The sequence below is a fragment of the Austrofundulus limnaeus genome, unplaced genomic scaffold (genome assembly GCF_001266775.1).
Source record: "Austrofundulus limnaeus strain Quisiro unplaced genomic scaffold, Austrofundulus_limnaeus-1.0 Scaffold12, whole genome shotgun sequence".
In the NCBI taxonomy this organism is placed as follows: domain Eukaryota; kingdom Metazoa; phylum Chordata; class Actinopteri; order Cyprinodontiformes; family Rivulidae; genus Austrofundulus; species Austrofundulus limnaeus.
In genome coordinates, this window is record NW_013952414.1 from 1,013,920 (window position 1) to 1,027,968 (window position 14,049).

Below are 14,049 nucleotides of genomic sequence, written 5' to 3' on the forward strand. Positions count from 1 at the left end.
GTGTGTGTGTGTGTGTGTGTGTGTGTGTGTGTGTGTGTGTGTGTGTGTGTGCCATGCCACACAAGGGCAAACACTTTGCAAATGAAGTGTGCACAAACCCCGCTGCAGACCAGGGGTCAAGTTTGTGTACAAGAGTTAAAATTTTGTTGCTTCCAACTCTCTGTGTCTGCGGCTCGGGAAGTTTCCACACAAGGGCCACTACACAATCCACAGACTCCAATTATCCCTTTTCCCCGGAGTCGCCTTAAGCAAGTTTTTCAAAACTCCTTTCACTTCGCTCTTGTCAAGCGGTGAAAGAAAAACTAACCACCATGTCAAGAGAACTCAGCTGCCTGGCAACGGGGCCACAGTTTAAGTCTGATTTGCTTCAGGTTTTTGAGTAATGGGAATAGACAACGTAAAGCCAGTCACAAGTGTTGTTTGTCGCCTCTGAAACGCAAACAAAAATGCATTGTTTTTTCAAAGTATTGAGCATATGATTGATGTTTAGCGCTCACAATGGGATCGTTCATTTCTCCCCTTGTGTGTTTTTTTTTATTTTTTTCGCTCTCCTTTTTCGTTGCGAGGCCCGATGTCATATCTTTTCACGGCGAGTTAAAGGTTTTGAAGGAGCATGAAAACTCRCAGCTTTTCATCTTTGCAGCAGACGGCGGCGCGCGGGCAGCACGCATTCCTGGAACTGGTGAACTTTAATGATTCCATTCAGCCTGTGTCGCATCTCACCCAGAAATAATTTAATAAGAAACTTTGGCCTTTAGAAGTCTCTGTGTCCTGTCACAATGGTCAGAAGGGGCGCACAAAAGGCGGCCCCGAGTGCAACAAAGAGAGAAGCCTTGAATGTTAACGCCTTTGATACTCYTCATCTGTTTGCTCTGCGACTTTACGAGGTTTGTTTTGATTTGAYGTGACCGCGGTTTCAAAAATGTTTAAATACGAGGCTTTGCATTGGATTCTGCATAAACGTGGTGGAAAAGTGTTCTTTTAAGTAACGCAGCTTTCCTTTTTTTTTTTTTTAAATGTTTTATTCATGAATTCGAAAAAAAAGTTTAGATGAAGAACATTAAATCTCATTTTTCTTTGTGCAAATGGATCACATGCATAATGAATAGTATTCTTAAAGATATTATCTCAACTAAAATGATATACAACAAAGATTAAAACAGCTACCTGATTTATAATCAAAGYAACTTCACAGAGGTTTGAAGTTTCTTAAGTTGAGTTTCCAACAATAAAAAATGCTTCTAATTTTCTTGTGCAGTTTACACCTTTTGAATCGGCTTTTTTTTTCTGACAACTGCAGGTTGAGTTTGGAAGATGGTATTTTTTTCTGCCCCAAGGAGCATTTCTCACAAACACAAAGTGACACAATAAGGAAAACATCCATCACAAAGGAAAATTAGTGTAGAAATAAGTGGCTGCTTTTGCCTCCCCTTTTTCTTTCTCGCGTCCCACGTGAAGCTTGGACAAATATCGAGGCCGACAGCAGAGAATAGTCAACAATAACCTCAGTGGCATCAAAGGGCCCAGACRGTGGTGGTGAGGAAGCCCACAGAGGGCCAAAGACAAAACAAACAGCACTGAAGCCCACGTTTCTCCACCAAGAACCCCCCACCCCTACACACACACTAACACACACACACGCCCTCCCTCAGCCAGGCTGCTGCTGCAGCTCATCTGAGTGAATCCTGCAGCCACGGTGCTGTGTTTATAGTGCCATCTGCAATGGATTGTGAAGCTTTATCATCGCCGCAAACAATTTTCTCCCACCTAGGGTCTAACACTGGCCTTGGTGATAACAAAGCATCTCATCCTTACGCACAACAAAAAAAAGGGAGGGAAAGATTTTTCTTAATTGCGATGACCCCCACTGTTCACTTCCGTGTCTCGTGTTCATTGTCATTTCCAAGCACGTTCCAATCTATGGGAGCTAATCTCCTGTAAGCGTTTAGATTCTCCTTTATATTCAGTTCGATCTGTGTATGAAGTCGCATTAAAACGGTTCGTCTATGAGTGCTGAAGCCATGCATGTAATTTTGTAAGTTTTTCTTTCTCCCCCACTTTGGCGACAACGATCCTCCTTACTTAACGTAACTGCTTTGATCAACGTTTCCTTAAAGATCCCGATGTGATCGAGGATATAAGTGTAATCTAACAACAATCAGAGGAGTTTGGGCGAAATGATGGAACACTGTAAAACTTTCGTCGCTTTAATGCGTGTTTGAGTGCGATCCAACACACTGGGAGAAGCCGCTGCCTCGTTGTGCTTTGTTGCTCATTTATAATCATCAACACACTGAAATAATCAAGAACTACATCACCACAACAAATAGTGCTTGGTGCGAGAACCATATCTGATGTCTCTCAGGTTTTGACATTGTCTGAAACGTCTTCCTGCATCTATAATAAATGGCTTTCAGCACTCATACCATCTGTCCTTAATGAGTCCATTTTCCTCTCCCAGCCATTTCCATACTGTATTGTGCATTGCCTTACATGCATTTGCATAATTGTTCAAAGATTTTTCCCCCTCCCTTTTTTTTGCGCCAAAATTGATATCCATGCTGGGTGTCAATGTGAGTGGAGAAGAATGGAAGAAGTGAAGATGTTTGTGAAATAATGTGCAAGGAGAATCCATTTTTGCCCCCCTCCTTCCTAAGCCCCGCAGTAACCTAATCAGGAGTTGCTTTATCTGCTAATCCACATTTAAACTTTAACCTGTAGGGGGGCTCTTTGTGTTAGTTAATGTAAGCATAAAAGCAGAGGCTGGCCTGAATGACTAATCAGATCCATCATACGTTGTAAGACTAAATAGCTTTTCCGAAAGGGAATCAGAATTAGCGTGACTTCCATCTAAGGAGAATCAGGGTGAACTTTAAATGAAACAATGGACACGTTACATGGGGAATGAATTTAGCATTCCAAAGGCAACTTCTTAATCTGCTCAGCTTTCAGAGCTGGGCAGAAATGGCAAAGTTTGGTAAAAAAAAAAAAAGAGGGCATGAATAGAGGGGAAAAACTCCACATCAGCAGCTGCTTATGGATCAACTCTGGAAATGAAATGGAAGGACGGGCGTAAAACCGGAACAAATGCTGGAAATCTAATAAAAGGTAATTTGGAGGGACTCCTTAAAAGGCCCACAGGACACTCTGTGGCTACAATGACAAATGACAGCCAGGGCAGATGACATATTAGGCTTTTAATATTTCAGTATATAAAGACAATTAGAAGCTGGAGCTCAAAGGAGGACCTAAATGAGATCATCCGACAACAATGGTTAATTCATGGAACTCTTTTTGAACGTATCAGCTGCCAAACAGCATCAGAAGTGTTACAAATGTAGCTTTTTTATACATATCACTGCAGTAACTCATTTAAAAACAAACCTATAGATGTATTTGTTTAATGCCACTTCATCACCATCAGCTATGAATATTTATAGCAGCCCAGGAACGGTGCATTATTTACCATGACACAAGCGCTCCTCGTTGGATTCAATTATCTGTCACAACTGCTCTATTCTAAATGGTGCAATTCACATGAGAGATCAGAGACGTGACTTTTTTTGTGCTTCTTTTCACAGCATTAAACATCTGTTGACAGAGTTCACATTCATTCCTGCGGGACTAGCACCTAAATTTGTTTTCTCTCAGTCTTATAGTTCACTGCGTCGACACACCAAATACTAGTCTGTGGGCACAACAGTCACATATGGACTCCCAGATGCAACGAGTGTTTAAATTAATTTGCATTTTTAATAATAAGCCTAAAGTGAATCACTCTAAAAATATATATATTTTATGTAGTTTGTTTTTGTTGTGGAGCAAATGGTTGTTTCTGTGTAGAAAGAGGGGTGGTGATATGTTGGTTGCAATATTTTGTTCTGCTTTTAATGACCATTAGAGATCAAATGCTTCTCTTAAAGCAGAGAAAGGGGAGAAAAATAAAATGCACTTCTCCCTATATTGTATTTCTCCATTAGAGACTGATAAACTCTTCTTTACAAGGGCCATAAAATGCATGTCACTATGCACTGAATCTTTTCTTCTCTTTAAATGATCCCCATTTAAAAACTAACTTTAAAAAATAATAACGAAACCTATAGAGATTCTAAAGCCAAGTTTAGGTCTTTTTTTATACTTTCTCATTCATGTAAAACGATGTATTTGCAACTTTGGAGGGTGTAAGAATGACATAAAATGCTGCTGTTCCTGGACTATTCGAACACCTGCACTCGTATTGTCAGTCCCAACAGCAGTGCAGGTAACGAGCTCACTCTATGAGAGTTTGAAATCCTGAGATTGTACTCGAGGTGATAATCATTTTTATTTTAATAAAAGTTTTCTKCTCCTCCTGAGCAATGTGTGTCTTTTTGGATGAATGTTTTTTGCTCGGTGGATGCTGAGACTGGTCCAGTCAAAGATGGAGCTGTGTTCTCTGCGAAAGAAGCTTCTCTCGAACTTTCTGAGACGGAAGCAGATAAAAGAGCTCTGAGTCTTCTGTTCCACTTGTTCTGTTACCGTCTGGTTTCAGCCAAGGTCCCAGAGCTCTTCTGTAGGATCTAACTCCATCTAGTGGCCCTGTGAGCTCTCTTCAGGATGAATCCATCTTCAAAACCAGACCCAAACTTATCCAGCTGCAAACACAACATCCCATCTTCTACACMAGAGTCAAGCTCTTTAAAAATGTCTTTAACAACCTGCATCTTTTTTTCTTATAATGTTTAACATCTGTTTTTTTATTATTTTCTTCTAACAATTCAAGCCATTTTTGGTCCCATTTCGAGAGGGACGGTTCAACCAGAGGCTAAGGGGTAACAAAACAAAATTTCGAAGCCAATACTCAGAGCTCAATAACAAATGAAGTCATCTCAGGGGACATGTAATCTTTGCACATCCTCTAAAGCTCATTATTCCCATAATTCCACAATAAAGTTGTCTCTGTCATATTAATATTACCCACTTTTTTTTTCCTTCTTTCAAGAATTCTAATGAAGTTGTCCGGTCTGGTTTTCATTTAGCAGATTACAGTATGTAAAGAAACAATAAGAGAGGCCAAGGCTTTGCCACTGTAATCACTCAATTTACAACCACTCTCAGGACTTATATGACAGGCCAATTTTCACACTTATTAAGCCTCTGACACACTTGAAATAATCGTATTAGCTTTTTTTGTGAAATTAGCCCCAATTTCCTGGCAGACATACATGAATCAATGTAACAGACCTGGATGTAGAACTTGTGATGTCTTTATTGCTGCTCAGCAGAGGACTGGGCCTCAGTCAGAACTATAACTCAGATTGTCCTCTCTATCCAACATGCTTTACAGCTAAAAACACATATAAAGGATTTAATTTTAAAAATTATGTCGACTGGTTTCACTCAATTGAAGTAAGTAAAGATAACTCATTTACTTTGCATTTACTTAAAGTAAGGCCATCACTTAAGTTGTACCATAAAATGAGCCAGTAAGTGAAAAGTAAATGTGTTACTGTTACTCAGTTCAGTTGAGTGGAAYTGATTGACATTTTTCTTTTTTTTTTATTAAATCCACAACATGTGTTCTTTGAGTTCAGATTTTTTTAAAGTGAGGTTTGGTGGAAAGGTAATTAAACAGTTGCAGAGGTATATACATGAAGTACTGTTATTTTGTTAAAGTGCTTACATATTTTTGAGGATCTGTGATTAACTATTTTTGAAATCCTTTACTTTTATTTTGTTACATTCAATTCATAAAAATTATACTTTTTCTTCCTTACTTTAAAATTTAACACTTAGTTACACATTACAACTGTATATTTTATGCACTCTGAGAAAARAAGTGTTGAATTTATTTAACCAAGTTATGTCAGCTGGTCCCACCAAACTCCCACTTAAGTATTTTTGTTATTAGTGAAATTAGTTTGTACCAAGGTCATTTTCTGTTGAGGTAATTTTATTTTTCTGTAGTTATTTTTTATTGCAAGTACTTTATAYACCTCTGGACAGCTGTGACCTCARCTAAAASACATAAAGTTTACTTTTGATTTGATTTACGAGCCAACATCAAGTTCAAGACCAAGACCATTGCTGCCATCTTTAAATAAGCCTAATTACAAATGTTCGTAGTGTTTAATGCTCTAGTTTATAAACCCTAAGATTATTGTCAGTTATTTATATATATGGTTATGTAGGCATTTGCTAAAGCAAATAGCAGCAGCATAGTTAGCTGTAGTACTTCCTATGCAGCTTTTGGTGCTTTTGGCTGAAAAATAAGGGTATATTTAATAATTGTATTAGTTGACTATTCAAAACTGTGAGTTATGTAAGTTTATGATAAAGTGTTTGCAAGAACTGCTATAAAAGTTTATGATTTTAAGTTTGAAATGGCAGCAGTCTACTCTGGTTTTGGCTTCATTCAGGCTGTTAGCTTGTATGTTCAGTCAGATGAACACATTTTTTTTTTTCAAATTGAAAGCATTCAAATGGTAAGCTATTGTTTGCTCCTAAGGTTTCTCCAGAACCCCACTCTGAAAGATWTGATCTACTTGTTTTAAAAATGAAAAACACAGGAAATGTTTCAAAAACTTACAGGAAGTTGCGGCCATGGTGGTACAAGACAAGTCTAAGCCATGACAGTAAACAGCTTCCTCATTTGTTTTCCACCCGCTATGTTTGACATAGCTCACATTTTGCCTCGGTGCCACTGGTAAACAYGGCCAAAGTGGCGAGCACAAAACTTGCGGCGTCATAACTCACCGCCACAAAATGAGGCCTCTCACTGGGAGCGGTGGAAAGAGGAAAAAAAAAAAAACACGAGGCACTCCTCTCGTCGCCCCCCTCCTGCGTGGAATGCACACACAGCAACCAGTTTTTTTAGTTGTGGGGTATGCCACATCCTGGCACTTTTATCTTATGACCCCTGACCCCTGGCACATCTGGAAACATAGTTGGGAGTCAAACGTGAGGAAGTTTTCTTTTCTCCTCGCTCAGAGCTTTCAAAGTTGCAGGCTTGGACGTGGCTCGCTCAAAGACGAGACGTACAACGACTGCACTAGCAGTGAACTCTGGGATATCGAGCGGTCAAAGCGAGTGGTCTCCGAGATGGTGAGAAAACACTGTTGTGCTTTTTGGCTTGGCCGTGTGGAGTCCGTGGAAGCAGATAAACATCTCGGTTGTAGCTGGACGGCTTTGATGTTCGATGGTGGAGATGCGAAGACTGAGCCGGAGCCAGTGAAAACACGCCCAAGCTGGATTTTCTTCAGTATCACACTGAGGAACGTTTTTTTTTTCTTTTCTTTTCTTTACGGGATCAAATGTTTCTAATCAGGTCTTAATTAGCTATTTTAGCCTTGACCTTGCAAAGTGTTCCAAGTTGGAGAACTTTAATTTTCTCTTTGAGCCTTGAAAGGTTTCTATAGACAGACTTTCTTCGTGAATGCTCTACAATAAATAACCAAATATAAATGTACCGCAGGGTAGATGTCGTTCTTATGGAAAATCTTCTGCTGGTTGAACAGATTGGGACAATTTAACAGCAAATCGTTGCAATGGTTAAAAAGTGGCACAAATACATAACCAATAAGCAAATCGTCAGATTACATTCAGATGTTTAAACAAAATAAATATGTAAGCAAATCCTCTTTGAATAAAAACAAGTGGAATATTAGTTTTTTTATTAGCTACCTAGATTGAAGAAGCTATCTTTACTGAAAACAAGACGGCATTCTCTTGTCACCATCTTTTCCGAGATTTGTTGTTACGAGTAAACTTTAGTAAAGACGGGGTTACGGTTTAACCCTGACTAAATAGTAGTTCTGACATTTACTAGAGCTCCAGATTTTTTTCCCAGCTGTTTTCTCCACAGCTACTATTTTATTCTATAGCATGCCGTCAAATAAACCAAAAACATTTTTTTCACAAATATTTTATATCCTCAACAAGGGGCTCCCTCTAAATGTATTTACTCATTTATGTTTTTTCGTTTAATCGTCCTCAACTTTGTCCGACGACCACCGTATAAAAATACAAACTGCACTTTCCCCTTTCTTGTAAAAAGTATAAATTTATTTAATGAGATATGAAATGCTTATAAACGTCCTCAGACTTCACGCATAATTGCAGCTTGTCACCCTGTGGCACTAACTGACATATTGCTCACACAGTAAAGAGTTTATCCTTTTCAGTCACAACTTTACACCACACGGGAGCTTTGAGAGGAAATGTGAAATGCACACATATTGTTGCGTTTTAAGTAAATGTAGAGTTCGGTAAATTTTTGGAAATATTGTTGAGTTTTTCACGGCATTGGAAGCCCAGGATTGTGCAGAGAAGAATTCGAACACGTAAGGTAATAGCTGGAAACATTTACAGCAGAACTCACAACAAGAAGTCAAGAGTGCTGTAAAAACAGGCCGTATTTTTTAACATCTGCAGCTCTTGCTGAGCGGAGCTGCAGAGGGGGAGATACCATTTTGAACGTCTTAGTACTCAGTGGTGTTCTGGCTAAAAATCTTACAGTCCACGTTTGCCACATGTTTATGAATGCTGTGCTTTGTAGCTCCAACACAAATCTGATAGTATGAAAGCCATTTTGCTCTCTTGCGACATTACCTCACTTTATTTCAAACCATTTATTGTATTAAAAAAAGGTTTTGTTTTAACGTGGAAAGCAATCTGGGCACGTTTGATCGTTCATGGACATTTTTGTCCGTACGGTTGATAAAAAGTACTAAAAGTCATCTGGTGTACTTTTTTCCTTTCTCTTCCAGCAGATAAAGACAAAACACAAAAGAGGCAAGAAAAAGACTTCACAGAGCAAATTGCCCTTTCTTTTATGTTTTATACTGTATTTTACTCGTGTTCTATCAGTGATCTGGTTCACTCAGGCCAGACAAGAAATCTGGTAGAGTCTGGGAAGCAACAGATTAGAGGAGGTCACATCATGCTAATGAGAATCATTACGATCACATGATAGCCAAATAAACTAATTGTCATCTTATTTACAAGGCAGCGTTTTCTAAATCAAAAGGTTAATTACATCTGAGACAGAGTCCTTCACTACAAACTGACCTCTAAGTGGTTTTTCTTTTTTTTTTTTTTGCACTCTTTTGGTCTTCCCTCTTCTTTTTGGTCCTAAAAAACAAAAGGCAACATCCAGATTGAGTTGCCTGCTTGTTTATTGATAAGCTTCAGGCGCAGACCCTTGCTTCCCCGCCCCCCCTCCCCATAAAGTGCCAGGCTGAATAATTAGCAAACATCATCAGACAAGACGTGGTGCCACCAAGGACTTTATGTTTCCTGAAGTTTCTGCGCCCCGAAGCCTTCCCCCAGCCACTAAAGAATGTTTGCTCTTCTTGAAATTAGATGGGTTTAATTGCTGTGGAACAACAGCAAAAAAGCCCCCCCACCACCACCTCCCCCTCCTCCCTTGTCAACGCACACACAAACACTCTGATACATAAAAAAAGTGTAAGATCGGGCGGACTAATTATGCTAATAGCCAATTGTTCAACCGTGGTGATGTGTTTACTGAGGGAGTTGATGTGTTTCCTTTTGCTTCGTCATAAGCGGCCCCGTCTACGGGTCCTCTGTGAGATCGCTGCACCTGAAGGCAAGGGGACGGCGGCCTCATCCATCCTGCCTAACCCATTACCCTTGGACAGGGAAGAAGATAAATATTGTTGCAGATGCCTTACTCTCTGCAAATGAGATTTTTCAAGCCAGATTTATCAAGCCTTGGCGGGGTGTTTAAGGCTCCAAAACTTGGCCCTCGGCATGATAAAATGGCAGCACATGTTTCTGAATCACCCACCACCGTGTTGTTGCCAAAGGGTTATGATGATGTAGTCAACTTTTTTATGTACTGTTGTGCATCTTAGCTATCAAAGCTCTCATATTTTGTTTTATGGAAACCTAAGTTTTTACAAACTTTGCATAGAGGATTATCAATCCTTTTTTTTCTTTTGAAAAGTGTTCTTTGTTTTCATATTTCTTCTTTAGAGCATGCAATGTGCCGTCTTTCTTCATACAAATAAAAAGAAAAAGACTTTTTGTTCTTTCAGATACTTGTTCTTGGTTATATTTTTTGAGTTGTTGTGTATTTAAAATAATATCACTCCATTTTAATGGAAATATGTCTTAATGTTGTAACCTATTCCTTTGGCACAATTAAAGGAATAGTTTTTATCTTTTGAAGTGGAAAGGCTATGAACAGGGTTGCTCTTTGAACAGCCTCAGTTTGCAAAAGCAACTAATTATTCATGACCTTTCTCCAGAACCTGGCTTCAAAACATTTAAACTATCACTTAAAGAATTTTTTTTAAATATCTACTCACAGAGTGTTTATTCTTTTTTAAGATTTAAATCATTACCCATCGGCCATCAAAAGTCTTTTTTACGTGGCTATAAGTAAGCAGATTGTGCTTACAGCCAAACATGCCAAGAAAGCTCCGATGAGAACATTTCATAGGTTCTGCAGTAAAAGTAACATATCCAAACGTGTTGCAGCTAAACCTTGGTTTTAACTGCCCTCCGTGGAGCRTCCCACGGTGAAGTGCCATATTGACTTTGGAAATATATGCGAAAGAGTAAGAATCATAAAATGCAATGGCCACACAAAACCTTGCAGGAAGCAAACAGCTGAAGCTTGCTGAATAAGATTTATGACTTGGAAGCTGGGTTTTTTTWATTTATTTTGTATTGACTGTGTTTTGTTTTGCATTTTCCCATCCAGTTCTTATTCTGATACTAGTTCAAGTATACAAGCATGATGGATATGTTAAATAAATAAGGGGATATTGACAACCTGAATTACAAACTTTATTTATATTCATTTTTGACCCACAGTAAGGTCCCTACCCCAACTTTGCTAGCCACTAGTTTGCAACACAACACAAAACTTAAAGGGGGTTATTATGTATTTTTCAGGCACATAGTTCAAGTCTATAGCACAATTAAGTAACTATGTTACCTTTAATTGTTGTGAAAATGCTGTATGTATTGAAAATAAATTAGACATTGAACCTCCTACCGTTTCAGACACTCCCACTTCAGCACATCTTCACAACAATGCTTCATGGGAGGGGCACCCTGTGGGGCGGGAGCTGGGCTGCAGACTGAGCTCAAAGAAGGAGTTTTGGGTAAATGGGCGGGGCTTTGTACCAGCAAGTGTTTAGGCAGCAACACGTGGCTACAGGAGATTCAAGGATTTCTCCAACATGCATGAATGAGTCAAAGTAATACTCTGGATATGTTTTTGATGAGGGAATGATATTATAACATGATATAAAGCTCAAAACATTTAATTTTGGACAATACCACTCCTTTTTAAATAAAAATTTAGTAGTACAAATATTCAGTTTACAGCAATTGTATCATTAGGCTTTTGTCATTTCCCTAGACATATATTTTAATATAGTTCTTGTCAGAAAACAAAGCTCAAAAAAGTCGATTTTGCACGATACACCCCACTTTAAAAACAACTACATGGTGGATTGGAATAAAACTTCTGGGAAACAATTACAAGTGGTTAACCTTTGTAGCTAAACTAATTCAGGATGGCAGTAACAGTCAACTGACCTTACAAAATACAGAAATTGCTGTAATTCAGTCCGTTTAGGAGATGTTTTGCACTAAGTTTTGGTGTGGTGGTAGCTGAGAGTCATCTTCAACATATTCTTGAGGAGATAACACATCTCATGAAATCATATTATAACGAGCACAACATTCCTGCTCAGCACAAGCTCATTTTAGTTCATCACTTAGTTAATTTAGTCCACATCATTTAGTTAATCACTCACAATGAAATGTGTCAGGTGATACAGTGTGTATTATTTCAAGAAATACTACACTATCAAAATACTTGTGGTAACATGGACACAAAAAAATTAATAGTTGATAACATTTTATTTTAAAAAAGTAAATTTGCTTTGTCTTTTTTTTTAAGACGATGAAAAATTCCATAACAGCCGTGGCGAGAAGAAATAAGAAGCTGAGGCCAAACTCTGTGAACACTGTAAGATTAATCTGGGAAAATGCTGCCAGTCCTCCACTAAATCTACATGTCAAGGGAGTCGGGGGGCTCCAACCAAAAGCAGCAGGTGGTTGTTTGGAAAATAAACATGAACTCTCTGGCTGAGGACTTTACCTGCACTTAGAGGAGGGGGAAGGAAAAAACAGACAGGAAGACTTTTTTCCTTTTTTACTTTGTTTCCTGTCTTCACTGTAGGGAAAAACAATAACATCAAGCCATCACAACCTGAAGGGAAATCATAAAACTCGAGCTCTAAAGGCTGCAAACAAGCAGGATGGACACTGATATAGTGTTGGGGGGGGCAGCGGCTTCATAAAGGTGACCTCAGACATGGAGTTTCTGCTGCATATCAACACTCAGCTCACACGCTCGAGCCAACGGGGAGCCTGGAGTGTCTGCAAATGAGCGATCTGTCAGGAGGCTGTTTATATCCCCCTCTCCCACTCCTTTATTTAACACTCGTGCATTAAAAGGGAAGAGCTTTTTAATTAGCTGTGGACTCTCCTATTTTTAATCAACTCACAAGCGGAGTCCAGCTGCGACAGCCCTGACAGGCGAAGGCTGGTGATGTACCGACTACACCCCCGTCAACCTCCAAAACATGCGAGCAGATCAGCGTTCATGTCATCCTTAGTGGAAATCACAGTTTAGAGAGATAAATAGTGTTTTAAGTGTAATGTAATAGAAAGACAACCATGTCTGTTTAACTTCTTTTAAATGAAAGGGATTTTTTTTTCCGATTGTGAGAATGGGAAGTTTTGTCTCTGGCACATCAAGCGCATTAAAGGGTTTTGCACTTCAGGGCCTCGGCGTCGTTTCAAACACTTGTTTGTGTTGAACGTCGTGCCAAAATGTAAAGAAGATAGTGCGCTTAGCATGTGACGAGGCTAATCATTTGGTTTCATCACCCTTCAGTGCAGCTCCTCACCTCTCCTGGGCTGCCTTTTGTCCTTGGAGTGGCTTTAAGGTCCTCACCAAAAGAAGAAGGAAAAAAAAAAACACAACAAAACTAGACGAAGTCATGAAGGTTCCTGGTTGAGTCGTTTGATGTAGGTGCCAGGCATCCGATGGGACACTTTTCATTTTATTTCCCTTTGTTAAAACGCAGCTTTTATTTAAAAAGAGACAACCGAACAGATTGCGTTGGCCTTGGACAAAGGGGAAAAAAATCAAAAAAAGATAAAAAAAAGATAAATTAAAGCAGATATTTGCCAAATAACACGATCCAATTAAAACTGAGAGAGCTGTTGAGTCCACTCACTCCAACCGTCAGTGACTTTTTGATCTTTTACAACACGTCGGAGAATAGCCCACTGTTAGACTATGATGTGCAATCTGCTCGCCTCTCATATTGTCATGCAAATACATTAGCTCAGGAGATGGGTTCCTCCACAGTTGCTCTCAGTGGACAACACTCATTAAACTAATTACACATTGAACCTAAACTGAGAGGAGCCTAATGGGCTATGTGATATTCACGAGGATCTTACGCCGATGAGAAAAACACCGGTGCAAATTTATGATGCCACCATTCCACACCTGCTTAAAACTCACACCCAGACACAACATTATGTGCTTCTTAAAATTAAACGATTGGTCATTTGGTTATGATGAGTAATAAAGGGTAAAAAKGGCTAAACTATTCAAATTCCTCTTTTTTTGTATTTTATAAGTTGTATAAAGTGACATCTACCTAGAAACTCTTGTTTGCTTATTTGTTTTTGAGCAGTCTAAAAAAGAATGCTTACATTTGTGATCAAATTAAATGTTCAATTCTGGATTATTATAAATACATTCATTAGAATATGCCACAGAATTATACAAGATTGACAAGGCCACRGACAGTAGTGTGCAGACAAATGCAAGAGTACATGCAGACATCATGAAATTTGAATAAGAACCGATTTTATGAGTCAGATTTCAAAAGTTTCTAATAATTCAGTTGTATAAACCTGGTATAAAAACAAGATCTGTGATTGTGCAAAACATAATAACTACTTAAATGTTGCAAAGAAGTGAGCAAATTAGCAYGATGATTG

General features: G+C 38.8%; 1 long non-coding RNA gene across 1 annotated transcript in view; it reads right to left on the reverse strand.

Moving 5' to 3' along the window:
• LOC106513367 (uncharacterized) overlaps positions 1-6,811 on the reverse strand; it is a 14,317-nt gene extending 7,506 nt beyond the window's left edge. Inside the window, exon 1 of the long non-coding RNA XR_001309776.1 lies at positions 6,736-6,811. This is a non-coding gene — a long non-coding RNA (uncharacterized LOC106513367). The remainder of the gene's footprint in view (positions 1-6,735) is intronic.
• Positions 6,812-14,049: the final 7,238 nt, after the last annotated feature.